We start from the raw sequence: 15,541 nt of genomic DNA, 5'->3' as shown, positions 1-15,541 counted from the left end.
GGCAGGGACCGAACCTGCAACCTCACGGTTCCTAGTCGGATTCGTTAACCACTGCACCACGACGGGAACTCCCACTTGTGTGTTTTTTATGCTAAAATCTCCCTTAAAACTTTGTAACTCAGAAACTATCTCTGTTTCTTATCACTTTGTCTCCTTAGCTTTGTGTGTATGTGTGCGTATTTCAAAGCTTTATAGCAAGAATTACTTTATTTTACATTAAAATTTTAAAAAAACCAATAAATTCTCCATCAATACAACATGTGCAAGATTTTGAAATATTTAAGGTTTTAATTCATTTTTATTTCAAATGGTAAATATTATTTACTAAAAAGAATCTAACTTTTTGGAATTCAAGGTAGGCAATTTTCTGTAAGAGGTCATTATTTCCAGAAACATTACTTTAACAATTTTTTTCTGGAGCAATAGAAATCACAAATTAGAAACCTAATTTTATATAAATAGAGAATTTATATAAATATTGCAAATAAGGATGTAATACAATTGTGATATTTAACTTATATATTTGGTATCAAGTTTAGTGTTCAACATAACAAATGTTATGTGTAATAATATCACCCAGTCATCCACCAGCAGTATGATTTTTACCAGCTGTATCTATGTATTATTTGAAAAATTATCTATTTGTGCAACAAATTTTTGTGTGTGATTCATTGTGTCCCACAGTTTGTGTGGGAGGACAGAAGTTTACAGTTGAATAACACATAAAGAAACCCCAATAAATAATCCTTTTCAATACAGATTTGTAGCCATAGTGCAACTTTATTTATTTATTCATCTATTTATTTATTTATTTATTTTTCTTTTTAGGGCCACACCGCGGCATATGGAGGTTCCAAGGCTAGGGGTCCAATCGAAGCTACAGCTGACAGCCTACACCACAGCCACAGCAACACAGGATCCAAGATGTGTCTGTGACCTACACCACAGCTCAGTGCAGCACTAGATCCTTATCCCACTGAGTGGGACCAGGGATCAAACTCGCAACCAATGGTTCCTAGTCAGATTCATTTCCGCTGCACCACGACAGAAACTCCCAATTTATTTTTTAAATGCTTCCTTCTCTTTACCATTTACTAAGTAATTACAAAAGCTAGTATATGAAGTCCACTTTACTTAGCTGAAAATCCCATTTGAGAAGAAAATAGAGGAAGACGCTGTCCAAACACTCTTTGTCTCACCCACTCTCAAACCTTGATCTTCCCTTTTCCCAGAGAAGATCCCATATCCTCCTATAGGAACCACCTGAGCGTCACACTTTTGCCATTGCTCTGCCTGGGCAGGTGCGTAAATGTGGTCCAACAACTCTTATGGGCACTAGAGACAGCCAGGAGTAGATGAGACTATGGATGACACGCCCTCGCTCAGCTCAGTGACGACATCTCAGTGACGGACAGTATGATCCCAAGGGCCAGCCTGGAACAGTGCCAGCAGCACTGGTGACCATATTGAGTGATAGCAGCAGTGACAGTAAGAGATGTCATCCCATCACTTCAGGACCTGCCCTGGGCAGCTCCACTTCGTTTGTCTTTATTGGTGTCTCCCTTCTGCTCATCTATCATGCAGATCTATTCCAAATTATATCTTCTGTAGAGTGACTAGTTATCAAACACCTCATTATAAGCACAATGATGTGTTTGCTCAAATTGAATCTACTCCAGTGACCATTGGACAAGGCGTTGATGTGCTCTAATCAGAAATCAACTGCATCAGAATGAGATTTATTTGTTACAGTCCACTGGAAACTAAAAATAAAGACATAAACAAGTAACCATATGTTATATCTGAAGTAAATGTTATTAGAAAAATGATAATATAAAACTATTAAAGATGAGCAAGAATGTATCAATACTTTCCAGATTATATCCATGATTGAGGTTTGAGCATCTATCAGAGCAACCAAGAAGCTGAGATACGGACTCAGAGGCCCTTCACTTCACAGAGATCTCTGCCCTCCAACAGAAAAAACAAACGATCATTGCAGGCTTCCAAGGTATCTCTCTTCCATGCAGAGTGACAGTCAGAGGGCGTAAGAAGAATTGTATGTACAATATGACCTCTTTCAATTTGTTCGATGATATATGTTTTTGTATTTGGCAGAATTTAGTCTAAAACTTGCCTTCATTGTAAAATAATATCTGAATGTAAGGGTTTAAGGAAAGGAATGTATATACTCATTTACCTGTAATTGCCAAAGTCTAGAAATAAATACTAAAACAGCTGTCATTTTTGACTCTCCAAATGGTTTGAGTGAGTTTGTAATTTTCATTAAAGTACCCCTAAACTATGTCACATGGTACATATGCTGATCATTTCAATAACTCAAGGGCAGTTTTCTTTTTTAATTTATAAATTTCATTGGAGTATAGTTGGCTTACAAAGTTCTGTTACTTTCAGTTGCACAGCAAAGTAAATCAGCTACACTTACACATATATTCAAGGGTAGTTTTGTCTTCCAATTTTTGTCACCTTTGAAATAGAACGTATGTCATTGTGCATTTGTGGTTGAAATTTTTTATTACTTATGTCATTTAGATATGGATTTCAAAGTATGTAAAAATTTAAAAATTATCACACAACAACTATATGGGCCTCTCTTTAAAAATGTTAACAAATTTATACCCCATCTCCTATTTTTCCTAAATTATTATTCCTATTTTTCCTATTATTCCTAAAATGATTTTACAATGAGGATACTATGGAAACAGAATATTTGAGTATGTTATAAAGAAGTAAGAAAAGCTGATTTGAATATATTAAGTTGAATCATAGTGACAAGGATTAAAGTCTTGCATTTCTTCTCTCTTGATAACTGCATGTACATTAAAAGGGAAGGTGCTCTAATCACTACTAAAAAGTTTGATTTAACTGTAAGATTTTTAGATAGGATTCAAATTTGGGATTTATAAATTATTAATCCTCTCTGTTGGAGAGGACTCAAAAAGCATCGATCTTCTGATTCAGCAGGTAAGAATCTGAGAGTTGTCACTTCCATCCTCACAACGGAAAAGCTCATCAAATGGAAAATCAACAGCTCTTCTTAGATCTGTCAGAAACCTGAGGTCACAGGAAAAGCTGCTTCCTGAAAGAGTAGAGAGACAGACAGACAAGAGAACTGCAGATCACTGAAGCAGAAGCCTGGAAGCAGAAATTGCCACAGGAGCTGCTACCAAGGGAATGCAATAGAAAGAACGGCATGTCTTGTGTATGAGTGAAGAAGTCTCTGGGGAAACCCAAAGGTGACAGGGGAGACAAAAGGGAATTTTAGAATAGCAAAGAGTAAGCACAGTTTAAATAATGGCCAGATAAACACAAAACCTTACAGTAAAAGTCTATTTACTTCAGTTCCTTTAATCCAACCATCATGCCTGGCTTTCACCAAAAAATACAAGACATATTAAAAGACAAAAACCAGAACTTAAAGACAAATCAATCCTCACTGCCAGGCCCAGTTATGGCAGGGATTTTGGAATTGTCAGAACAGGAACTTAATTATGACTAATATGCTAAGGGCTCTAATGAAAAAGTGAACAACTCACAAGAAGAGATGGCAAATGCAACTGGAAAGATTGAAACTATAAAAAGCAATAAAAAGAATTCTAGATATATGAAGCAATACAGCAGAAAATGGAGAATGCCTTTGATGGGTTCAGTAGCAGACAGGACATGGCTCATGAAGGACTCAGTGAGCTTGAAGATATGTCAGTGGAAACTTCAGGATAAGTACTTCAGTAAATTTTAAAATTTACACCTAGAAATACTGTATATAAACTCCAGAAAACCAAATAAAAAAGAACATCTTGAAAGAATCCATAGGGGAAAAACACCTCTTGTATAGAATGCTAAATGTAAGAATTAAATCAGTCCTGTCTTTAATATTCACGTAAGCAAAAAATGGTGAAATAAAATATTTAAAATATTTAAAGTGTGGAAGGATAAAACCACCAATCTAGAAATACGTATGTAGTGAAGTTATTCCTCGGGAAAAACAAAAATTGAGGCAATTTGTCGTGAATAGACCTCTCTTGTAAGAAACGTCAGAAAAGTTCCAAAACAACGAATACAAGTTAGGTCAGGAGATCAGATTCGCACAAAAGAAGAACATTGGAGAACGTAAACGCAGTCCTCTGGTTTTCTTACTCTTGCCTTTACCCAACAGATAACAGTGTGTTCAAAATAATAACTTTTTACAAATCGCAAATGGGCGTTGCATTTTGTCTGTTTTCATCTATTAGATAATTACACCATTCTGTCCTTTATTAATAGGAAAAATCACATTGATGGATTTTCCTATGTTCAAACTACTTTGCGTTCTTAGGAAAATACCACCAAGCTGTGGTATATCCATTTTATACATCGCTGGGTTCAGTTCACTGGTACTGTGTTGAAGGTTATTGTAAGTCAGAAGATATTTCTGTCTATAGTTTCTTTCCTGGTGATGTCTTTGCTTGGCTTTGATATGAAGGTAACATTGGCCTCATAAATAAGTTGAAGTTTTTTCTTTTTCCTTTTGGAAATTTTTGAAAGATTAATGCTAATTCTTCTTTAATTGTTTGGTAGAATTCACTAGTGAAGTGGCAGTTTATAGCATTTCTTCCTATCATATGATTAGACGGATTCCTTAAGTTGCCAAAATCCAGCTATTGTTGAGAGGTTCTGTGTACCTGCTGGGATCCACCTTCCATTCTCAGGTCTGCCGTTTTACCATTCGGACTTAGCTTTCACTTCCTGCTTGTGCAGAGCCTCAAGGGCAGCTAGAAGTGACAGCCGAGGTCTTGCGTAGGCTTTTACTCAGAAGTATACAGCCCTGGGCATGTGCAAAGCCCAACTAGTGTGTAGAGCCTTCTAGATCGGTAGGATTATCACGGAGCTTTTCTAAAGTCCCTATGGACCTCTCACTCGCCACTGTTTCCTTTTCAGATTTTTCTTCCAGCTCTTTGTTTCCCCAGTTGTTATCACCTATGCAGGCAGCTGCAGTATTAGTTATTTCCTGCTGATTTTTAACAACAAACACCCTTGGGAAAGGCTATTCCCGTAGGGTGACTCTAAGTCAGGGCAAATAAGAGAGGCTTTGTGACTGTGATTTTTCCAGGGAAATACCAGTAAGGTCTCATAATGACAGTTATATAAAAACTGTCATTTCCCAGGGTTCCAGTCACTTTCTGCACCTTCCGAAAGCTACTGAGCTGCTTGTTTCTGCTGTGACTGTGGGCAACTGCTTTTTAAGGCTTTCACTGAACTTAGGAGAGGGGAATTCATTTTCCTTGAATTTCTTTACACTTCTTGGATGTTTATATTCATATCTTTCATCAAATTTGGGAAATTTACAGCCACTATTTCTTCTGATATTCTCTCTCCCCCTTTGCCTTTCTCTTCCTTTTGAAACTTCCACAACACATGTGTCGGCCACTTTGGTGCCATTCCATAGGTTCCTTAGGCACTGGACACAGTAGTCTTTTTCTTTTTCTGATTCTTAGACTCAGTTTCCATTGTCCTATCTTCAAGTTCACTAATTCTTTATCATTTCTCTTCAAATTTGCTTTGAATCCCTCTAGCCAATTCTTTATTTTAGTTATTGTACTTCTCAATTCCAGAATTTCTTTTTTAGGTTGTCACCTTATTGATACTTCCTCTTTATTTATACATTTTTTTTGACTTTCTTCCTGTCTTGCTTTAGTTCTTTGAGCATCTTTAAGAGAAATATTTTACAGACTTTGTCTGATATATCTGTTTTATGTCATTTTTCAGAGATATTTTCTGTTGTTGTTGGTTTTTTTCCTCCTTTGAATAGGCCATACTTTCTTGGTTCTTTGTATTTCTCATTTTTTGTCCAAAACTAGACATTTGAATCTATCAGTGTATTACTGTAAATCAGTTTCTCCCTCTTTCCCAGGGATTTCTTCCTTTTGTCATTGATTTGTTTTTTTTGTTTTTGTTTTTTTTAATTGTTTAGGCTGTCTATGTGCCAAGGATCAACTTAAGGTCTTCTCAGGTTTTTACTAAGTCTGTGCCTTTCCCTGGACAAACATGATTAATTTCTAATTTTCCTCACATGTGCAATGGCTTTTGAATGTCTTAGTCTTTAGTGTCTGGCTTCCCAGAGAGCAAAACCATGGGAGAAAATAAAGGTTACTGGCCCTTTAATTCCCCTTGCAGTCACTTTAGTCAAAATAGGAGGGATTTTCAACAATGGCAGCAAATACAACAGCAATTGCTGCCCACCCCTTTGTTTGAACTTCAGTGATCAGTGAAGCAATCAGTGATTAGAACACAGTTCCATGATCCCGTGATGTTCAGGAGGCAGGATCCTATTTGCCCACCCTGAGTGGGGAATGGGAATGGATAGGATAGGATGGTAGGGAATGGATAGGATAGTAGGATAGCGGCTACTGTTCTAAGGGCTAAAAGAAACATCATAATTTGTGGTCCACCTTCCCCTGGAATTTGCAAGCCTTCAATAGAATCCAGCATGCCAAAGTACCTACATGAGACAGACTCTGCCAGAGCAACTGCTATGTAGATGGGGAGATTTGACTCCTGGGGCTTCTAACTCTGCCACCTGCCCCAAATCCTTCCTGATGGCTGCTAGTACTACTGAAAACCAAAAGAGAGGTCTAGTTACCTCACAATGAAAAGAGAGATTTTAGTAAAGATCTCTTCTCGTCCTTATCAATGTTCATACTGAAGTTTGCCTATGTGTGGATTAAATAATCTTAATTTTTAAAATACTCTAAAGGTGTTTTTATCCTTTTAAACATGCTTATGTCTTTAAAGTATCTTTTCCACCTTTTTAGAAAATTTTGTGATATATGTTAGTAATTATTGTGAGTGTTTCAGAATCATTTATTAATAAAATATGGCATTTCCCTGGCAAGAAAAATCCCATTAGTGTTTTGCTATAAAAGCACTGTAAGTGGAGTTCTAAGTACTTTATCAGCTTCCTGTCTGTTTTTGAGTGACAGCCTGAATCATTAAAAACAGTCAGCACTAAAATGATTTATTTTCATCTAAATAGAGATTACTTAATTTAATTAAATATGCTTTATGCTTCGCAATTGCCACAAAGCAGTTCCTGCAGAGTTCTAACTCGTTATTTCATGCACCCACAGCCTCAGTGGAATACTAAGAGGATACAGATTTTAGACCTTTTAGCTCCTCCTTGTAAACATCTTTAAAAATTCAAGAACTCTCTGGAAATTCTGTGCTGGCCTGTGAAATTAACATAGTACCTGATTATTTTTTACTAAAGTGACTATACTTTCTTTTGCATTTCTATAATTCTGATTTGCTTTTTGTGCCTGTATTTACACCATGAAGGCTAAGGATTACTCCCGCAAACATTAAGCATTATACTTTTAATTTTTCACGGCTTTATTTAACTCTCCCTGATTCCTTTTCATTGCTGTACACAGGAACAATTTCCCTGCTTCAAAGTTTCATTTTCCAAGTCTGAAATTTTAAATGCATCTGTTTCACGACTTAAAATAAAACTTGCAGTTTTCAAACTATGAGTATACCCCATCTCATTGAATGTCTTACATTATAAAAACACATTGGCATTCTTAAAAGTCTTTTTTTCCTTGAGAATAAACACAAATTCCTCTCTTTGTCTTCTTGCTGACTTTTAGATTACTGCAATTTGAAACCAAGGCAGGCATAGGCACAGATGATAGAAGCCAAAAAGATGCTAGAACTTAACAGTATGGGTAGATTTCAAAGACTTTGAAAGACTGCCTGAGTTTGAAAACCAATTTTACCACCTTAGTTGTATAGTTAAAAGGAAGTCGCATTTCCTCTATGAATCTCGATTTCTTCTTCTGTAAAATGGCAATTACAACAGTATGCATGTGAGAGAGTTGTTATGAAGAATAAGAGAGTAAATATTTGTAAATTATTAAGACAGTAACTGCCACGTAGTAAGCATTCAATAAACAATAACTTTTATCAGTTACATTTTATCTAGCACCACATTTATTCTAGACCTCTATACCTTATGTACATTTTATCCTACCTGCAGAGTGGATACTATGTACCCATTTTATACATGAGGAACTAGGCAGTTCAATGTCTCGCTCAAGGCCATAGCAGAGATAATTGGTAGAGCCACAGATCAATACAAATCTACACTAGACAACCTTGCCTTTCCCACTCTGATGTTCTCCCTCCAGAATAGAGAACTCAAAAAAACAAACCAAAGCACAAACACATTCTTACTTGTTAACTTTTGTCTCTTTGATAACAGCCATTCTAGCTATAAGGTGATGATGTATTGGGGTTTTGATTTGCTTTTCCCTGATGATTAGCAATGTTGATGATTTTTTTATATACCTTTAGTTACTCGTATATCTTTTTAGGAAAATGTCTGTTCAAGTACTTTGCCCATTATTTAATCTGATAATTTTGGATTTTTGATATTAAAGTATAGGGATTCCTCTTATATTTTGGATACTCATACATTACCGGACGTACAATTTGCAAAGATTTTTCTCTGTTTATTAGGCTGCCTTTTAACTCTGTTGATTGTTTCCATCGCGGGGCAGAACATCTTCAGTTTGATGCAATCCCCTTTGTCTATATCTGCTTCTGTTGTCTGTGCTTCCGGCACTACAGCCGACAATCATGGCTGGGTTGTAGCAGACCTTGGCATTGCCATCTTTCCCTCTTCTACCTGGGCCTTGTCTGCATGGGGCTATTCCAATTCCATTCTTTGCTCTTCCTGTAGACAAAAGGGGGAAAAAGACATCGTCCTTAGAAACCACATATCAAAGCAGCAAATGTCTCTGTGTCTGAATTTCAGAACGCCTCTTTGGAACAGAGGTCCTGCTGTCCTTTTCATTCCCTCAACCTTGGGCCTGGCACCACTCAACAGTATTAATTAATCAGCAAATAATCTTGTGTTCTTCTGAGTTATGTATTTTGGGGCTTTTTTTTTTTTTAAGGTTGGGAACTATCAGGAATAGTGTGATTTCAGTCCGTGATGTGCTGTGTGTATCTAGGCTTTTGATATTCACCCTCACATAGCACATCCTAATTTGCACCCACATCTCCATACCCCCTCAGTTCTAAAAACTCAGATTGCCTGGTATTTCTTTCATCATAAAAAATGCTGCCTTACACATCCACAGTTCTGTTTTCAAACCTATGAGAACCTTTATTTGGGGGTGGGGGGGATGACATGCACAAAATTGCCTTTCCTGGGCCATATGACTTTAACTTAGCTAAATACACCCTACTCTGTGGAGTGGCTTCAGAAGCCAAAATAATATATCAACAACAAACCAAAAAACTTCTCAAATATAGGACAGATGTATTAATAGATAAAATCAGCTACCTGCCTTCACTTGGAATAGAATAGACATAAATTGGAATTTTTTTCTTTTTTCTTTTTTTTTTCTTTTTGTCTTTTTGCCTTTTCTAGAGCAACTCCCAAGGCATATGGAGGTTCCCAGGCTAGGGGTCCAATCGGAGCTGTAGATGCCGGCCTAAGCCAGAGCCAAAGCAACTCGGGATCCAAGCCTCATCTGTGGCCTACAACACAGCTCACGGCAATGCCAGATCCTTAATCCACTGTGCAAGGCCAGGGACTGAACCTGCAACCTCATGGTTACTAGTCGGATTTGTTAACCACTGTGCCATGACTAGAGCTCCCGGAATTTTTTTTTTAAAGGTAGGTGAATTTAAACCAAAATATTGTAGACAGTGGAGGTAGCTAAACATGAATTTCTAAATAAAGTGAAAGATTCTGCTTTACTGGTTACATAAACAAGTCGTGTCTTCATCTGCTTTTGTGGGGACTTGGCTCATTGCTCTATGCTTGAACACTGGGGTGTCTCAAGGCGCAGTCTTCAGGCTTCTTCCCTCTCTGTGCTCACCCCCAAGATGCTCCCCTCACTCTCATGGTTTTGAATACCATCTATGTGCGAAAAAGCCCAAAGGCATAGAACTACCTACCTAGAACTTCCACCTCTCTACTCAATACCTCCTCTTGGTTTATAATAGGAATCTCAATATGACTTTATCCACAACGAAACTTTTCCTTTTGTTTCAGGCTTGGGTTTATTTCTGAATGAGAGAAGAAATTAAAACATTAGCTCATCAAAATAAAACATTTTTCTACCTCATGAAAACACAGGGAGTCCAGGTCTGGTATGACTATTCCACAAGAAGCTTCCACCTGGTTGGTCTACCCTGTTATCCTTCAAAGCTCAAACTGCGGCTATTGCCTTATGGGCCAAGAGTTTTATCAACTCCAGCCACCAACATACATTCCAGCCTTTGGAAGAAGGAAAGGTGAGGAAATGTATAAACCCCCCTCCCGAGTCTTAGGAACAATGCCAAAGATTTCTATGCTCGCAGGTCTCCGAGAAAACCCTAATTCCATGCCAAGGTTATGAATAACTTGAAAAAAATTTGAAGGAGTTGCAAAGTGAAGCTCAAATGTAGCTTTAATGGCCTAGAAAAGCCTAGTTGTGTGTCTGTTGGTCAGGAGGTCATGGACAAAACGGGATCCTCACCCCAGACCAGAGGCAGACCTCCACAGAGGGGCAGTGGTCATTATCTCTGTGAGCATCTTATTCCAAACGGGGAGGGTGGTGGAGTTGAGTTGGTCACAGTTATTCCAACCAAACTCCCGACCTGGTAACCCCCCCACCCCTCAGGCAGAAGATAAATCTCTCTCACCAAAGCCAGAAGGGTCTACATTGTTCCTCTCTAACACTAGCCTCGTTTTGTGAGCCTGCACTTGGTCGCAGGATTGCATTCCACTAAAAGGAATCCTAAGGAATGTGGTATTTATTCAAGGGGCGTGGGGAATCCTCACCTGATGAGGGCAAGTGATGGCATCCACTTCAGAGGAATCTGGTAGAAATTTCTAATGACGCTTAGCCACAAAGCCCCAATATGTACTTGGCTTATCTTAGGTTGGAGGTTCCATGTGGGGAATTATAATGATCTGAGCAAAACCAATTTCTCCCTTTGCTCCAATTGATGACACATGGCCTCTGTTACAGACACTCGTGAGTGCCTTTTCTAAATCCACACATATTTCTGCACAAAAACTAATGGTCTATGGAGTCAGGAGTTCTGCATGTGACAGTAGCTGGTGCCAGATGTTCCAGAGGAAAGCTGCAAGCCCCCAGGATGGCGCTAACCATAAAAAACTAAAGCACAGGGAGAAATCCTAGCTGACCCCAAGGTGGGAATCAATCAGGTCTTGAGGCGAAAAGATCGTGACTGTTGGCAAAATTTCATATTGGCAAGGGCTGTGGAACGCACCATTTTTCCATACAAATTAAGCTAAATGCGTCAAGAACAGTTGGTAACTATTAACAGTTACCACGCTGTTCAGCAGTTTCCAACAATTTTCGTCAACTCTGACCATGTTAATAGATGTGTTAATCACGGCACTAAACAAGGCGCATAATGAGAGAAGGTAATTTGCCCCTCTCTACGGAGAAAGGGGAATATTGAAAATATAATGACAAAATAACATGCATTTCAAAAAAGATGTTTTCTTAGATATCACAAAATGAGAATTTGAGGATGTTCAGGGAAATTTTTAGCCATCTATTTAGAATATAAAATAAATGTATGCACAAATGTATCTCTGTTCCTTGCAGTGTTACTTATAAAGTTGTATCAGACAAGGTGATGTATCAGCCAACTAGAATAGATTATAAGCACAAGACTAACCTCTCTGAGGCTATTGAAATTGATTTCCTAAAATATGTTTATGCAAAAGGGTCACAAAAATCCGTGCAGTATAATTCAATCTGTGATCTAGCCAGTATCTATCTACGTAAATAAGTACATTTAAACTTGTATGGACGTGATCCTGGAAGAAAACATATCACAATATTAACAAAGGCTTTTCAGTGTATGTGTATATATCACTTTTAGCTTATTTTTTGGCCTGCAAAATAGGCATTTCATCTTAGCATGGAGATAGGAGTTATTTTACCAACAGATATCCATACTATAGTTGTTTAAAACAAAAATGCCTTCCCAAATATAGGCAGACACTCTTTTTAACAGTGCTCTTTGGACTATTTGAGACAGGTTGGAATTTTCCAAAAGATTTGTAACTAACTCTGAGCGAGAGAATAAAGAGGATACAGCCAAGAAAAGACAGGCAACATAAAACAGTCAGGCTTTCCAAGTACAAGTTTCATGCCCCATAATAACTACCTCCCAAGCTTGCAGACCACGTCTCAGTCATCATCCTGTCTTGTTCCAGCCCCGAAGGTTTAGTACATCTATTCAGGCAGCCCGCTATGATTGCTGCACTCTCAGCTCTATGAAGAGCCCCCTCTTATTTTCAGACACACCAAAAAAGTGGCCCACAGGTCATCCACAAAAAAAAAAAAAAAAAAAGAAAGGAAGAAAAGAAAAGAAAAAAAAAAAAAAGCATTTCAGATAATGGAAGATTTCTTTTTTCTACTTCCAGTTTTTGTCCCAAGGGATTTCAATTATCAAAAGCCCATTGAAAATTCACTTGTAACTAAAAATAAATGTGTCACTCAGCGGTCACTGAGCTTTCCTATTCTCGACCTCCCCATTCCAAATAGCACTACAGGTTGTGGGATGATCTATCCAAGTCCAAATTGTCTCTCTGTGATTCTTGTAAAACACAGCAAAATGGTATTTGAGCCGCATCTGTGACCTATGCTGCTACTCGAGGCAATGCTGGATCCTTAACCCACTGAGCAAGTCCAGGGATCAAACCTCCATCCTCACGCAGACTCTGTCGGGTTCTTAACATGCTGAGCCACGATAGGAATTTCTAGTCTTGCTCAATTTTGAGCAAACTGATTTATCCTTCTAATTCTCAATTTCTTACCAGATAACAATCCCGCATTTATGGATATTTGCTGAAGATCCAAGGAGGTAGCAACTGCAATTGTTTAAACCATAAGGGGCATGGAGTAAACTGAGAGAAAGCCTCTGTCGTGAGGCTTAAAACAGTAGTTCACAGGGACTCTGTGCTGATGCTTTTCCAGAGACTTTTAAATCAGTTCCTAGTCCAGTTATTTATTGCCATATTTAGGACAGGAGACAAGCCATGAAATGTGTCATTAGCTACAATTGATCATAGGGAGTAGGGGTGACCATGCAGGTATTTTTTACTTTGATCAGATAATCTCAGATGCAGAAATGCATGGCCTCTGGGGAGACCGTCCCATCACTCACGTGCACTCCCCATTAGTACAGCAAACGGATTCAAAGTTCCATTATACACTCAGCCAGTGGTGGCAACTGACGAGAGATGAGGTCCAAGAAAACGCAGTGTCTGGAAACCTGATCGTCTACGAGGAACCCTGGCGATACTGCTGGATCTCGTCTCAGCACGGACCCTGTGTGGTTAAGGGATGAAAAGCGGTTGCCGGGCTAAGACGGCCAGCCTGATCTGGCTCGTTGTCTTCTCCTCCTTTCGTTTCTTTTTGTAGACAGCTTGGAAAGCTCCCCAGATGATAATCTATATGCCTTTCCACAGAGCACCTCGGATGCTGGTTAAATAGGAAGAGCAAAACTTGCTAATAAGATGGCATTTTCTCCTCCTGTACATTCTTGGATTCCTCAGTGTCTATTCAGAGGATAAAGAAAAGATCCTGCCTCTTATTCAGCTTCCGCAAACACTCTAAGCAAACACATCTCTTGTCTGCAGCCTGAGGGACAGATCTGTGAGTTTGCTGCTGTGAATTCCTCTGTCCGGAAGATTCCCATAAGCGCTAGACTAAGAAAGGGGGCTGTTTACAGGAACAGGTTCCTTGGCTGCAGAGTTAAAACATCATTTTTTCTCTTCCCATCACTGTGTTCATTTTAACTCCTCGCCAGATGTTTTCCCTCCACCACGTTAGGGGAGGTGATGAATTTAGAGGGGCTAGGAGAGGAGGGAAGGAAATGAATCGACTAGTCCAGGAGATGTCCTTATAGACAACACGATACGGAGGTCCCTTGCCTGTGTGGTTCTGTTTCTAGGACAGGAGAGGGAGGAGGTCTGATCTGAGAAATGGTGCGCGCAGAGTAGAGATGTGTTTCTTCGTGTGGGTGGATGAGGGACGTGCCCCTGGCTGCAAAAACACCTTCAGCTTTTTCTCAAGTATGAATAAGTGATTACTACAGGTGGGGAAAGTATTTGAATCCCCAAGTCAAACATGCAGAGAGTTGGCAGCGTACATAGATCCCAAGACGCTGAGTTCTTTACAAGTGGAAGGAAATGAGGAGTCGAGAAAAACTTAATACACACTCAGAACAGTATATTTATCTTCACTCTCCTGGGTGAGACAATGTATGGGTTACATCGTTTCCCCAAAAAGACAGGCTGAAGTCTTAATGCCTATTACCAGGGAGGTGACCTGATTTGGAGAAAGGGTCTTTGCAGTTGAGTTAGGATGAGGCGCTGGGGGGATGGGAGCCCTGATACAGTATGACAGGTGTCCTTATAAGAAGAGATACACGATGACACACAGGTGGAGCATCATGTGACAACGGGGGCAGAGACTAGAGAGATACAACACTAATCAAACACTCAGGGCTACAGACACCACCGGCAGTTAGAAAGAGGCAAGAGAGGATCCCACCCAGGGGCTTAGAGGGAGCTGCTGGAAGAAGAGCAATGCTACCAGCCTGAGGCTGTCAATGAAGTGTTTGCGCTAAAATTTCTGATCAAGGCCTCATGCTCTATGTATACAATTATATTTTAGAGCCTTATAATTTTGAAGTTGAAATGGACCGAAGAGGATATTTAGGGTCTTGCAAAATGTGCCCCAATTAGACTTAAGGTCCCGAAGAGCCACTTCATCACTGGCCCCAGTCCTGCTGTTCCTGCCTCTTCAACAGGAGCTGTTTCACTGTGATCGTTCCTATAAACACAGCATCAGGTCACAATAACGCTGTCATTTAGCACTAAGTTTTGAGAGCACGCCTTCCCCCAGCCAGTAAGAACAGGGGTTTCTAAAGCATGGGCAGAATTGCCAATCCTCATGTTCGTTTGCCTGTGTCTTGGACCATGTTTCTAAGTCTCTTCTCACCACGATTTTTTTTTTAAGAAGAAGAACCAGACTCTGATGAATTTAAGTGGAAATTCATCACCTACCTTACATAATGCTAAGAAAGACTTGTGACCCAGGATCATATAATGAATAGGACCAGGTAGCAAAAAGCCTGGCACGTGAGCCATCCAAGGAGGACAGCAGGCCACACCCTGCAGATGCCTGTGATGCTTGGCCATTTCCAGCACTACTCACCTGCCACTGCTGTCCTGGTCCTAGAGGCCATGGTTACTGCTTCTGTCTGCCTCCCCACCACATCCTGGCTCTTAGTCCATGATAGGCGCCTGAGTGTCTGAGCCCGGCTACATCTCAATCTCATGTTACTGGCTGTATAAGCCATATGTAATTGTGTAAAAAAATGGAAACTTCAAAATATTTATATTAGTAACTTCATAAGATTAAGGGATTTGTCATGAAATAAGCAAATTATTAATAATTACTCTTTTCCAGGTGCTACATGAAATAACCCAGCA

General features: G+C 39.3%; 1 long non-coding RNA gene across 2 annotated transcripts; it reads right to left on the bottom strand.

Annotated features, from left to right (window-relative positions):
* LOC106508791 lies at positions 1,018–13,965 on the bottom strand. Of its 2 annotated transcripts, none has more exons than XR_001305838.2 (3): positions 12,857–13,965; positions 9,970–10,080; positions 1,018–8,734 (listed from the first exon to the last, which is right to left on the bottom strand). It is a non-coding gene; the product is annotated as an uncharacterized LOC106508791 (long non-coding RNA). The 2 variants fall into 2 exon arrangements; XR_002342250.1 differs by lacking the exon at positions 12,857–13,965 and adding an exon at positions 12,205–12,359.

This window comes from Sus scrofa, chromosome 1, assembly GCF_000003025.6.
Source record: "Sus scrofa isolate TJ Tabasco breed Duroc chromosome 1, Sscrofa11.1, whole genome shotgun sequence".
NCBI classification, from domain to species: domain Eukaryota; kingdom Metazoa; phylum Chordata; class Mammalia; order Artiodactyla; family Suidae; genus Sus; species Sus scrofa.
The sequence above is the reverse complement of the archived record's forward strand: the minus strand, read 5'-3'. Positions and strand labels throughout refer to the sequence as shown.